The following is an 8,261-nucleotide window of genomic DNA, read 5'->3' as shown; positions in this document are numbered from 1 at the left end:
CAACTCGGTAAGGTGGTCATACCACGCACGTGGGGCTTGTTTAAGGCCATAGAGTGCCTTATCGAGTTGGTACACATGATCCGGGAAGTAGGGATCCTCGAACCCGGGGGGTTGCTTGACATAGACCAACTCATTAATAGGACCATTAAGAAAAGCACTTTTCACATCCATTTGTTGCAACTTAAAGTTGTGATGGTAAGCATAAGCAATCAACAAACGTATGGATTCAAGACGAGCAACGGGAGCAAAGGTTTCACCGTAGTCGATACCCTCGACTTGGGAGTAGCCTTGTGCTACCAATCTTGCCTTGTTGCGAACGATGTTCCCATGAGCATCTTGCTTGTTCTTGAGAATCCACTTGGTTCCAATGACGTTGTGGTCCCCCGATGGCCTTGGCACCAATCTCCACACCTTGTTGTACTCGAAGTTGTTGAGTTCTTCATGCATGGCATTGAGCCAATCCAAGTCTTCAAGCGCCTCATAGACCTTTTGGGGTTCAACACAAGAGACAAACGCGTGATGTTCACAATAGTTTGCTAATTGTCTATGAGTGCTTACCCCCTTTCTTAGGCTTCCAACCACATTTTCCATGAGATGGCCTTGGGTGGTGAGCTTGGAGGCAATCTTCGTGGCACGACGCTCTAATTCCTCCTCGGGTGTGGACGGAGGAGAGTTAACTTGATTATCTTGAGCGCCATCTTGAGCTTGTTCTTGATCTTGGGCTTGCTCATGATCTTGAACTTGCTCAGGGGGAAGAACTTGACCTTGGGCATCATTTAGAGGTTCACCATCATCTTGAGGTTGATCTTGCCCTTGGTCTTGTTCACGAGGTTGAGGGCCTTCACTTTGTTCTTCGGAAGCGTGTGGGTCTTGGGGAGGTGATGGCTCCACTTGAGTGGAGCATTGTCCTTCTCCTTCGGCCACAAGGGGTTCCTCAATGGGTAGAATATGACCAATACCCATTCTTCTTATGGCTTGGGGAGGAATTTCATCACCTACATCACAAGTACCACTTTGCTCCACTTGGGAGCCATTCTTTTCATCAAACTCCATGTTACACGTCTCCTCAATGAGTCCGGTGGACTTGTTGAGAACACGGTAAGCATGGGAGTTTGTAGCATAACCAACAAATATGCCCTCATGAGCTCTAGCCTCAAATTTAGACAAACAAACACCTTTCTTGAGAATGAAACACTTACAACCGAACACCCGGAAGTACTTGAGGTTGGGCTTGTTGCCGGTGAGTATCTCATAAGGAGTCTTGTTCAAGCCTTTGCGAAGATAGAGCCGATTGGATGCATGACATGCGGTGTTGATGGCTTCGGCCCAAAAGTTGTATGGAGACATGAACTCCGCCATCATGGTCCTAGCCGCATCCATCAACATCCGGTTCTTCCTCTCCGCCACACCATTTTGTTGAGGAGTATAAGGAGCAGCATATTGGTGCTTGATCCCCTCATCACTAAGAAACTCATCCAAGGTGTAGTTCTTGAACTCAGTGTCGTTGTCACTTCTGATTGTCAAGATCTTTGCATTATGTTGACGTTGAGCTTCATTTGCAAAGTCAATGACGGTTTGTTGAGTCTCACTCTTCCTCTTGAAGAAGTATACCCAAGTGTATCTTGAGTAATCATCCACAATCACCAAGCAATACTTTCTTCCTCCAAGACTATCAAAAGATGGAGGCCCAAAGAGATCCATGTGAAGGAGCTCCAAGGGTCTCTTCGAGTAGATGATGGTCGAGGGAGGGTGAGCCTTCTCATGAAGCTTTCCTTAAATACAAGCACTGCAAGCACAATCTTTGGCAAAACTAACATTTGTTAGTCCACGAACATGGTCCCCCTTGAGAAGACTTTGCAAAGATCTCATATTGACGTGGGCTAAACGGCGATGCCAAAGCCATCCCACGTCAACTTTAGCCATTAGGCATGTCACGATCTTAGTGGGTCGCTCCGAAAAGTTAATCACATAGAGACCGTTCTCGACATGCCCAACAAAGGCTACTTTAAGAGTCTTGCTCCACAAGAGGGACACGGTATCAATGTCAAAGAAAGTAGCAAAACCCATAAGTGCAAGTTGACGAACGGAAAGCAAATTGTATGCAAGGGACTCAACAAGCCTAACTTTCTCGATCGTTAGATCATGAGAAATGACAATCTTGCCGAGACCCAATACCTTAGAATATGATGCATCACCCCACTCGACATTGGTGGGCATAGATGGAATCTTTTGCACATCCACCACCAAGTCCTTGCTCCTGGTCATATGATTTGTTGCTCCACTATCGAGCAACCATGATCCCCCACCGGAGGCAAACACCTACAAGAGATCAATGCTTGGTTTTAGGTACCCATTTAGTAATGGGTCCTTTGATGTTAGTAACAAGGGTCTTGGGAACCCAAATAGACCATTCAATGTACTCATAAGGAGAACCAACAAATTTAGCATAAACATGTCCATCACTAGCACGGCACAACACATATGACGGGTTAAAGTCGCCGGCTTTGTTTGAGGAAATGCTTTTGCCCTTTTGGACATCAACTCCCTTCACTTTTTCCTTCTTCTCCTTAGGAGCACCCTCTCCCTCTTTCACAAAGGTTTGCTTGAGAGGAGGAGGATGTTTGGTCTTGTCATTCTTCTTCTTGCTCTTGGACTTGGGTGCAAACCCAATTCCCTCCTTGGACACAACTTCCTTCTGATTGCTCAAAAGGTCGTTGAGGTTCTTCTCACCTTGAATGCATGTCACAAGGCCTTTCTCAACTTGATCCTTTAACTTGGCATTTTCCTCCACAAGGTGCACATGCTCACAACACGGGTTAGTAGCACATGCATTATCAATTAAAACCATATGAGGAAAGGTGGCCTTTTCCTTGGTTAGCTTAACTTGGAGTTGAGCATGAGACTCCTTGAGGTTAGCGTGAGCACCCTTCAAGACCTTGTGGGCCTTTTCAAGTATCTCAAACTCCTCCTTGAGTCTAGCATGATCAACCACAAGTTTAGCCTTCTCAGAAGTTAGCACACGAGACACGACAAGAGCATGATCAAGATCTTTCTTTAATTTAGCATGGTCATCGTTGTGTGACTCCTCAAAAGTCAAATGATGCACACGCTCTTCCTCAAGAGCATTAGAGAGATCCGATATCTCATCGGCATAGTCACGACTATGACCTTCCATCTTAGAGATGGTTTCTTCGTGAGCCTCGATCATGTCACTGGCCTCACCAAGTTGTTCCAAGAGAGCAACAAAATGCTTCTTGGACTTGCCCTTGAGCTTACTCATAAAAGACTCAAATTCATTCACTTCCTCATTAGACCCATTATGTTCATCACTGCAATCCTCCGAGGAGGGATTAGTAATGATGGTGGTTTTGATGTTGGGGGTTACCTTGTTTGAAGCTTTAGCCATGAGGCACTTGGCGGCGATGTTCTCGTTGGGTGAATCAAAGAGAGACACCCGGGGAGTAGTAGCAATGGCAACTGACGCCATGGCCATTGCTTCTCCATTTTTATCATCATCGTCATCCTCTTGGTATTCTTCTTGAACCACCAACCCACGAGTGGGAGTCTTCCTGGCGAAGTTGTTCTTGTTGGGGAAGGACTTGGCTTTGTCTTTTCGGATGAACTTTCCGCCATTGGCTTCCCGCTTCTCGTAAGGACAATCCGCAACGAAATGGCTCACATTGCCATAGTTGAAGCAAGTTCTGACTCGTTGCTTGCCCTTGACGCCACTTGAGTTGTTCTTGTTGAAGTTGGGTCTTGTATTCTTCTTGCTCCAAAATTGTCTTGAAGCAAGGGCCATGTGCTCATGATAATCATATTTGGTGTCTTCGGGGTTGCTCTCCTCATCTTCCACTCCTTCCTCTTTTTCCATAATAACCTTGGCCTTCAAAGCAAGGTTGGGCTTCTTTGCCCTTTGGGAACGGAGCACCGCATTATCGGCGGTCTTGTCCAAGATGCTCACTGCAACGAACTCATCCAACACTTCACTTGAGGTCATGGAGTGGAAGTCCGGTCTTTGACGAATGATGGAGGACATGGCCTTGTTGTAGGGCATCATGGCCTTGAGGAACTTGCGCTTGATCCAATTGTCATCCGTGTCCTTGCTTCCATGATCTCGGAGAGAGACCGCAAGTTTGATCACTCTTCGAAAGAGCTCACGAGGTTCTTCATCTTCTTTCATTGCAAACTCATCGGCTTCATCTTGCACCACTTCATAGTTGGAGCGTTGAATGCTAGCACTTCCTCGATAGAGAGACTCAACACATTTCCATGCTTCTTTAGCCATGGCATGAGGTCGAAGATGAGGAGATCTTCGGGAAGGATTGCATCTTGGATGATGAAGATAGCACTCTCATTGAATTGATTGTCCACGGCTTCTCGAGGGGTGAAGTTGCTTGGGTCATGAGGATAGAAACCTTCTTCAATGATTCTCCAAAGGTTAGTATTCACATGTTTTAAATGACGCTTGAAGCGATAAACCCAAGAATCAAAATCTTCATGTTTCTCATATTTAGGAGGAGGACCGGCATGATTCAAATGAGTAGAGGGGATTGGTCCTCCATAAATTGGGGGTTCCACATGGGCAAAGATGTCGGTGCCATTTCTACCACTAGTAGAAGGATTCTTTTCACTGTTAGCTTCCCCCTTGTCGGAGGTAGCATCCGTCACCTTTTTAGTGGGATCACCCACTTTCATCGGCGAGGTAGATAGTTTAAGTCCTTCTAGGAATTCAGAAAACATGCTTTTAACCTCGGCCGTCATGGAGGTTTTCAATGTGTCTAAAGCCGCATTGAATTCCTCACGTAAGACCGAGGTTCCCCCTTCGACCGAAGACGAGATGGGATTCACACCGGAGTGCTCCTCCGCACCGTCGTTGGTGTCAACCATACTCTTCGGACGGCAAAGTCCTTAATAAAGAGACGAGGCTCTGATACCAATTGAAAGATTCGATATGGTTGACTAGAGGGGGGGTGAATAGGCAACTAACAATTTTTAAGCTTTTCTTTACCAATTTAAACTTTGCAACAAAATAGATTGTCTAGATATGCAACTAGGTGAGCAACCTATATGATGCAAGAACAACTAGTACACAAGCAATCAAGGGATACAACACAAGTAGGCTAGCAAGAGTAAAGGCACAAAATAACCAAGAGTGGAGCCGGTGGAGATGAGGATGTGTTACCGAAGTTCCTTCCTTTTAAGGGGAAGTACGTCTCCGTTAGAGCGGTGTGGAGGCACAATGCTCCCCAAGAAGCCACTAGGGCCACCGTATTCTCCTCACGCCCTCACACAATGCGAGATGCCGTGATTCCACTATTGGTGCCCTTGAAGGCGACGACCGAACCTTTACAAACAAGATTGGGGCTACCTCCACAACACTTGGAGGCTCCCAACAACACCACGAAGCTTCACCACAATGGAGTATGGCTTCGAGGTGACCTCAACCGTCTAGGGTGCTCAACACCCAAGAGTAACAAGATCCGCTAGGGATAAGGGGGGGGGAATCAAATTTCTCTTGGTGGAAGTGTAGATCGGGGCCTTCTCAACCAATCCCGAGCAAATCAACTAGATTGATTGGCTAGGGAGAGAGATCGGGCGAAAATGGAGCTTGGAGCAACAATGGAGCTTTGGGGGGAAAGAGGTAAGTCAACTTTGGGGAAGAAGACACCTTTATATAGTGGGGGAACCAATCCAACCGTTACCCCACTGAACAGCCACGCACAGAGCGGTACTACCGCTTGGGAAGGGCGATACTACCGCCGAGGGCGGTACTACCGCCGAGGGCGGTACTACCGCTCTAACCCAGCGGTACTGCCGCGCTGACGAGGAGGTCAGGGTCCTGGCCCCAGAGCGGTACTACCGTGGGAGTAGGCGCGGTACTACCGCTTGGAGCGGTACTACCGCCACTACTACTGCACTTAGTACCGTAAAACCCGACACGAAAAACATCGGTCTCGAATCGAGGCGGTAGTAGCCCGGAACCACTGCGGTACTACGGCCGAAGACCACAAGCGGTACTACCGCTCGGAGAGCGGTACTACCGCTTGGGGAGCGGTACTACCGCTCTGGGAGCGGTACTACCGCTTGAGTGCTTCAGTGTTACTACCGCTGTGGACCGCGGTACTACCGCTGGGGCAGGACGAGGCAGACACAGGGGAAAAGGTAGCTCCAAAGAAGCGGAAAGAAAACGTCGGGTGTGATATGGATGTGTACGTGTTGATTCCACCCTAGCCTTACCAAAGTGGATCCCCTCTTGATAGTACGGTGACTCCTACGAAACTAGTCCACCAACAATGAAACGAAGGAGCTACACCGTCTTGAATAAAACACCGAGGGGAGGTAATCGTCTCGTGCCAATGGATGAATCTCTGAAAGAACTTAATGCACACGATTAGTCCGCACAAGCATTGTCATCAATCACCAAAACATCTTGGGGATAAATATGCCCTTACACACGTGCACTATTATTATTATACACATCGTTCGGTCGTGCAAGTGAAAGGCAATACTGACAATATATGATGGACTGATTGAGATGAGAAAAGATGGTATGAACTCGAACTCTCTTGTTTTTGTAAATATGATGAGTTCATCGTTCCTGATTCAGCTTATTATAAAGTAAACATATTTGCAATGACATTTAGAGAATATAGTTTCTTGTGTCATGCTTGATTAGCTATGAGTTATAATGGTTTACCTTGCGTGCCAACATGATATTAAAATGATTATGATATGGTATGATGGGATGGTATCCTCCTTTGAATGAATTGAGTGACTCGACTTGGCACATGTTCACGCATGTAGTTGAAACAAATCAACATAGTCTTCATGATATTTATGTTCATGGTGGATTATATCCTACTCATGCTTGTACTTGGTGTGAATTAATTTTAATGCATGTTTATGACTGTTGTCGCTCTCTCAGTTGGTCGCTTCCCAGTCTTTTGCTAGCCTTCACCTATACTAAGAAGGAATATTGCTTGTGCATCCAAACTCCATAAACCCCAAAGTTATTCCATATGAGTCCACCATACCTTCCTATATGCGGTATCTACCTGCCGTTCCAAGTAAATTTGTATGTGCCAAACTCCAAACCTTCAAATGAAATTTTGTTTTGTATGCTCGAGCAGCTCATGTTTCAACTAGGGCTGCCTATATCTTCCATGCTAGGTGGGTTATTCTCAAGAGGAGTGGACTCCGCTCCTCATTCACGAGAAAGGGCCGGTAACCGGGATGCCTAGTCCCATGATCCAAAAAGATCAAAGCAAATCAATATAATTAAACAAAACTCCCCCAGGGCTGTTGTTAGTTGGAGGCACTCGTTGTTTCGAGCAAGCCATGGATTGATGCTTGTTGGTGGTGGGGGAGTATAAACTTTTACCATTCTGTTTGGGAACTGCCTATAATGCATGTATTATGGAAGATATCACCATCTCATAGTTGTTGCGTTGACAGTGAAAGTATGCCACTCAAAATGTTATTCATCTCTAATTTAAAATTGAGCTCTGGCACCTCTACAAATCCCTACTTCCCTCTGCGAAGGGCCTATCCATTTACTTTTATGTTGAGTCATCACCCTCTTATTAAAAAGCACCCGCTAGAGAGCACACTGTCATTTGCATTCATTACTATTGGTTTATATTGGGTATGACTTGACTGGATCTCTTTTACCATGAATTACAATGTTTAGTCAGTCCTTGATCTTTAAAGGTGCTCTGCATTTATGTTTTGCGGTCCCAGAAAGGGCTAGCGAGATACCATTTTGTTATATCATATTATGATTGTTTTGAGAAACTGTTGTCATCTGAGTTTTATTATTATTGCTCGCTAGCTGATTATGCCATTGATATGAGTAATTGTGAGACCTGAGTATTATTGTGAGTATGGTTAGTTCATAATACTTGCTGAAACTTGAATGTTGGCTTTACATGTTTACAACAACAAGAGCAAACAAAGTTTGTAAAAGTTTTTCTTTATTACTTTCAGTTTATCAACTGAATTGCTTGAGGACAAGCAAAGATTTAAGCTTGGGGGAGTTGATACGTCTCCGACGTATCTACTTCTCCAAACACTTTTGCCCTTGTTTTGGACTCTAACTTGCATGATTTGAATAAAACTAACCTGGACTGATGCTGTTTTCAGCAGAACTGGCATGATGTTGTTTATTGTGCAGAAAACAAAAGTTCTTGGAATGACCTGAAAATCCATGGAGATAAGTTTTGGAAAATATAAAAAATACTGGTGAAAGAATCAAGACTAGG

This window comes from Triticum dicoccoides, chromosome 2B (genome assembly GCF_002162155.2).
Source record: "Triticum dicoccoides isolate Atlit2015 ecotype Zavitan chromosome 2B, WEW_v2.0, whole genome shotgun sequence".
Classification (NCBI taxonomy): Eukaryota; Viridiplantae; Streptophyta; class Magnoliopsida; order Poales; family Poaceae; genus Triticum; species Triticum dicoccoides.
Note: the sequence above shows the minus strand (reverse complement) of the source record.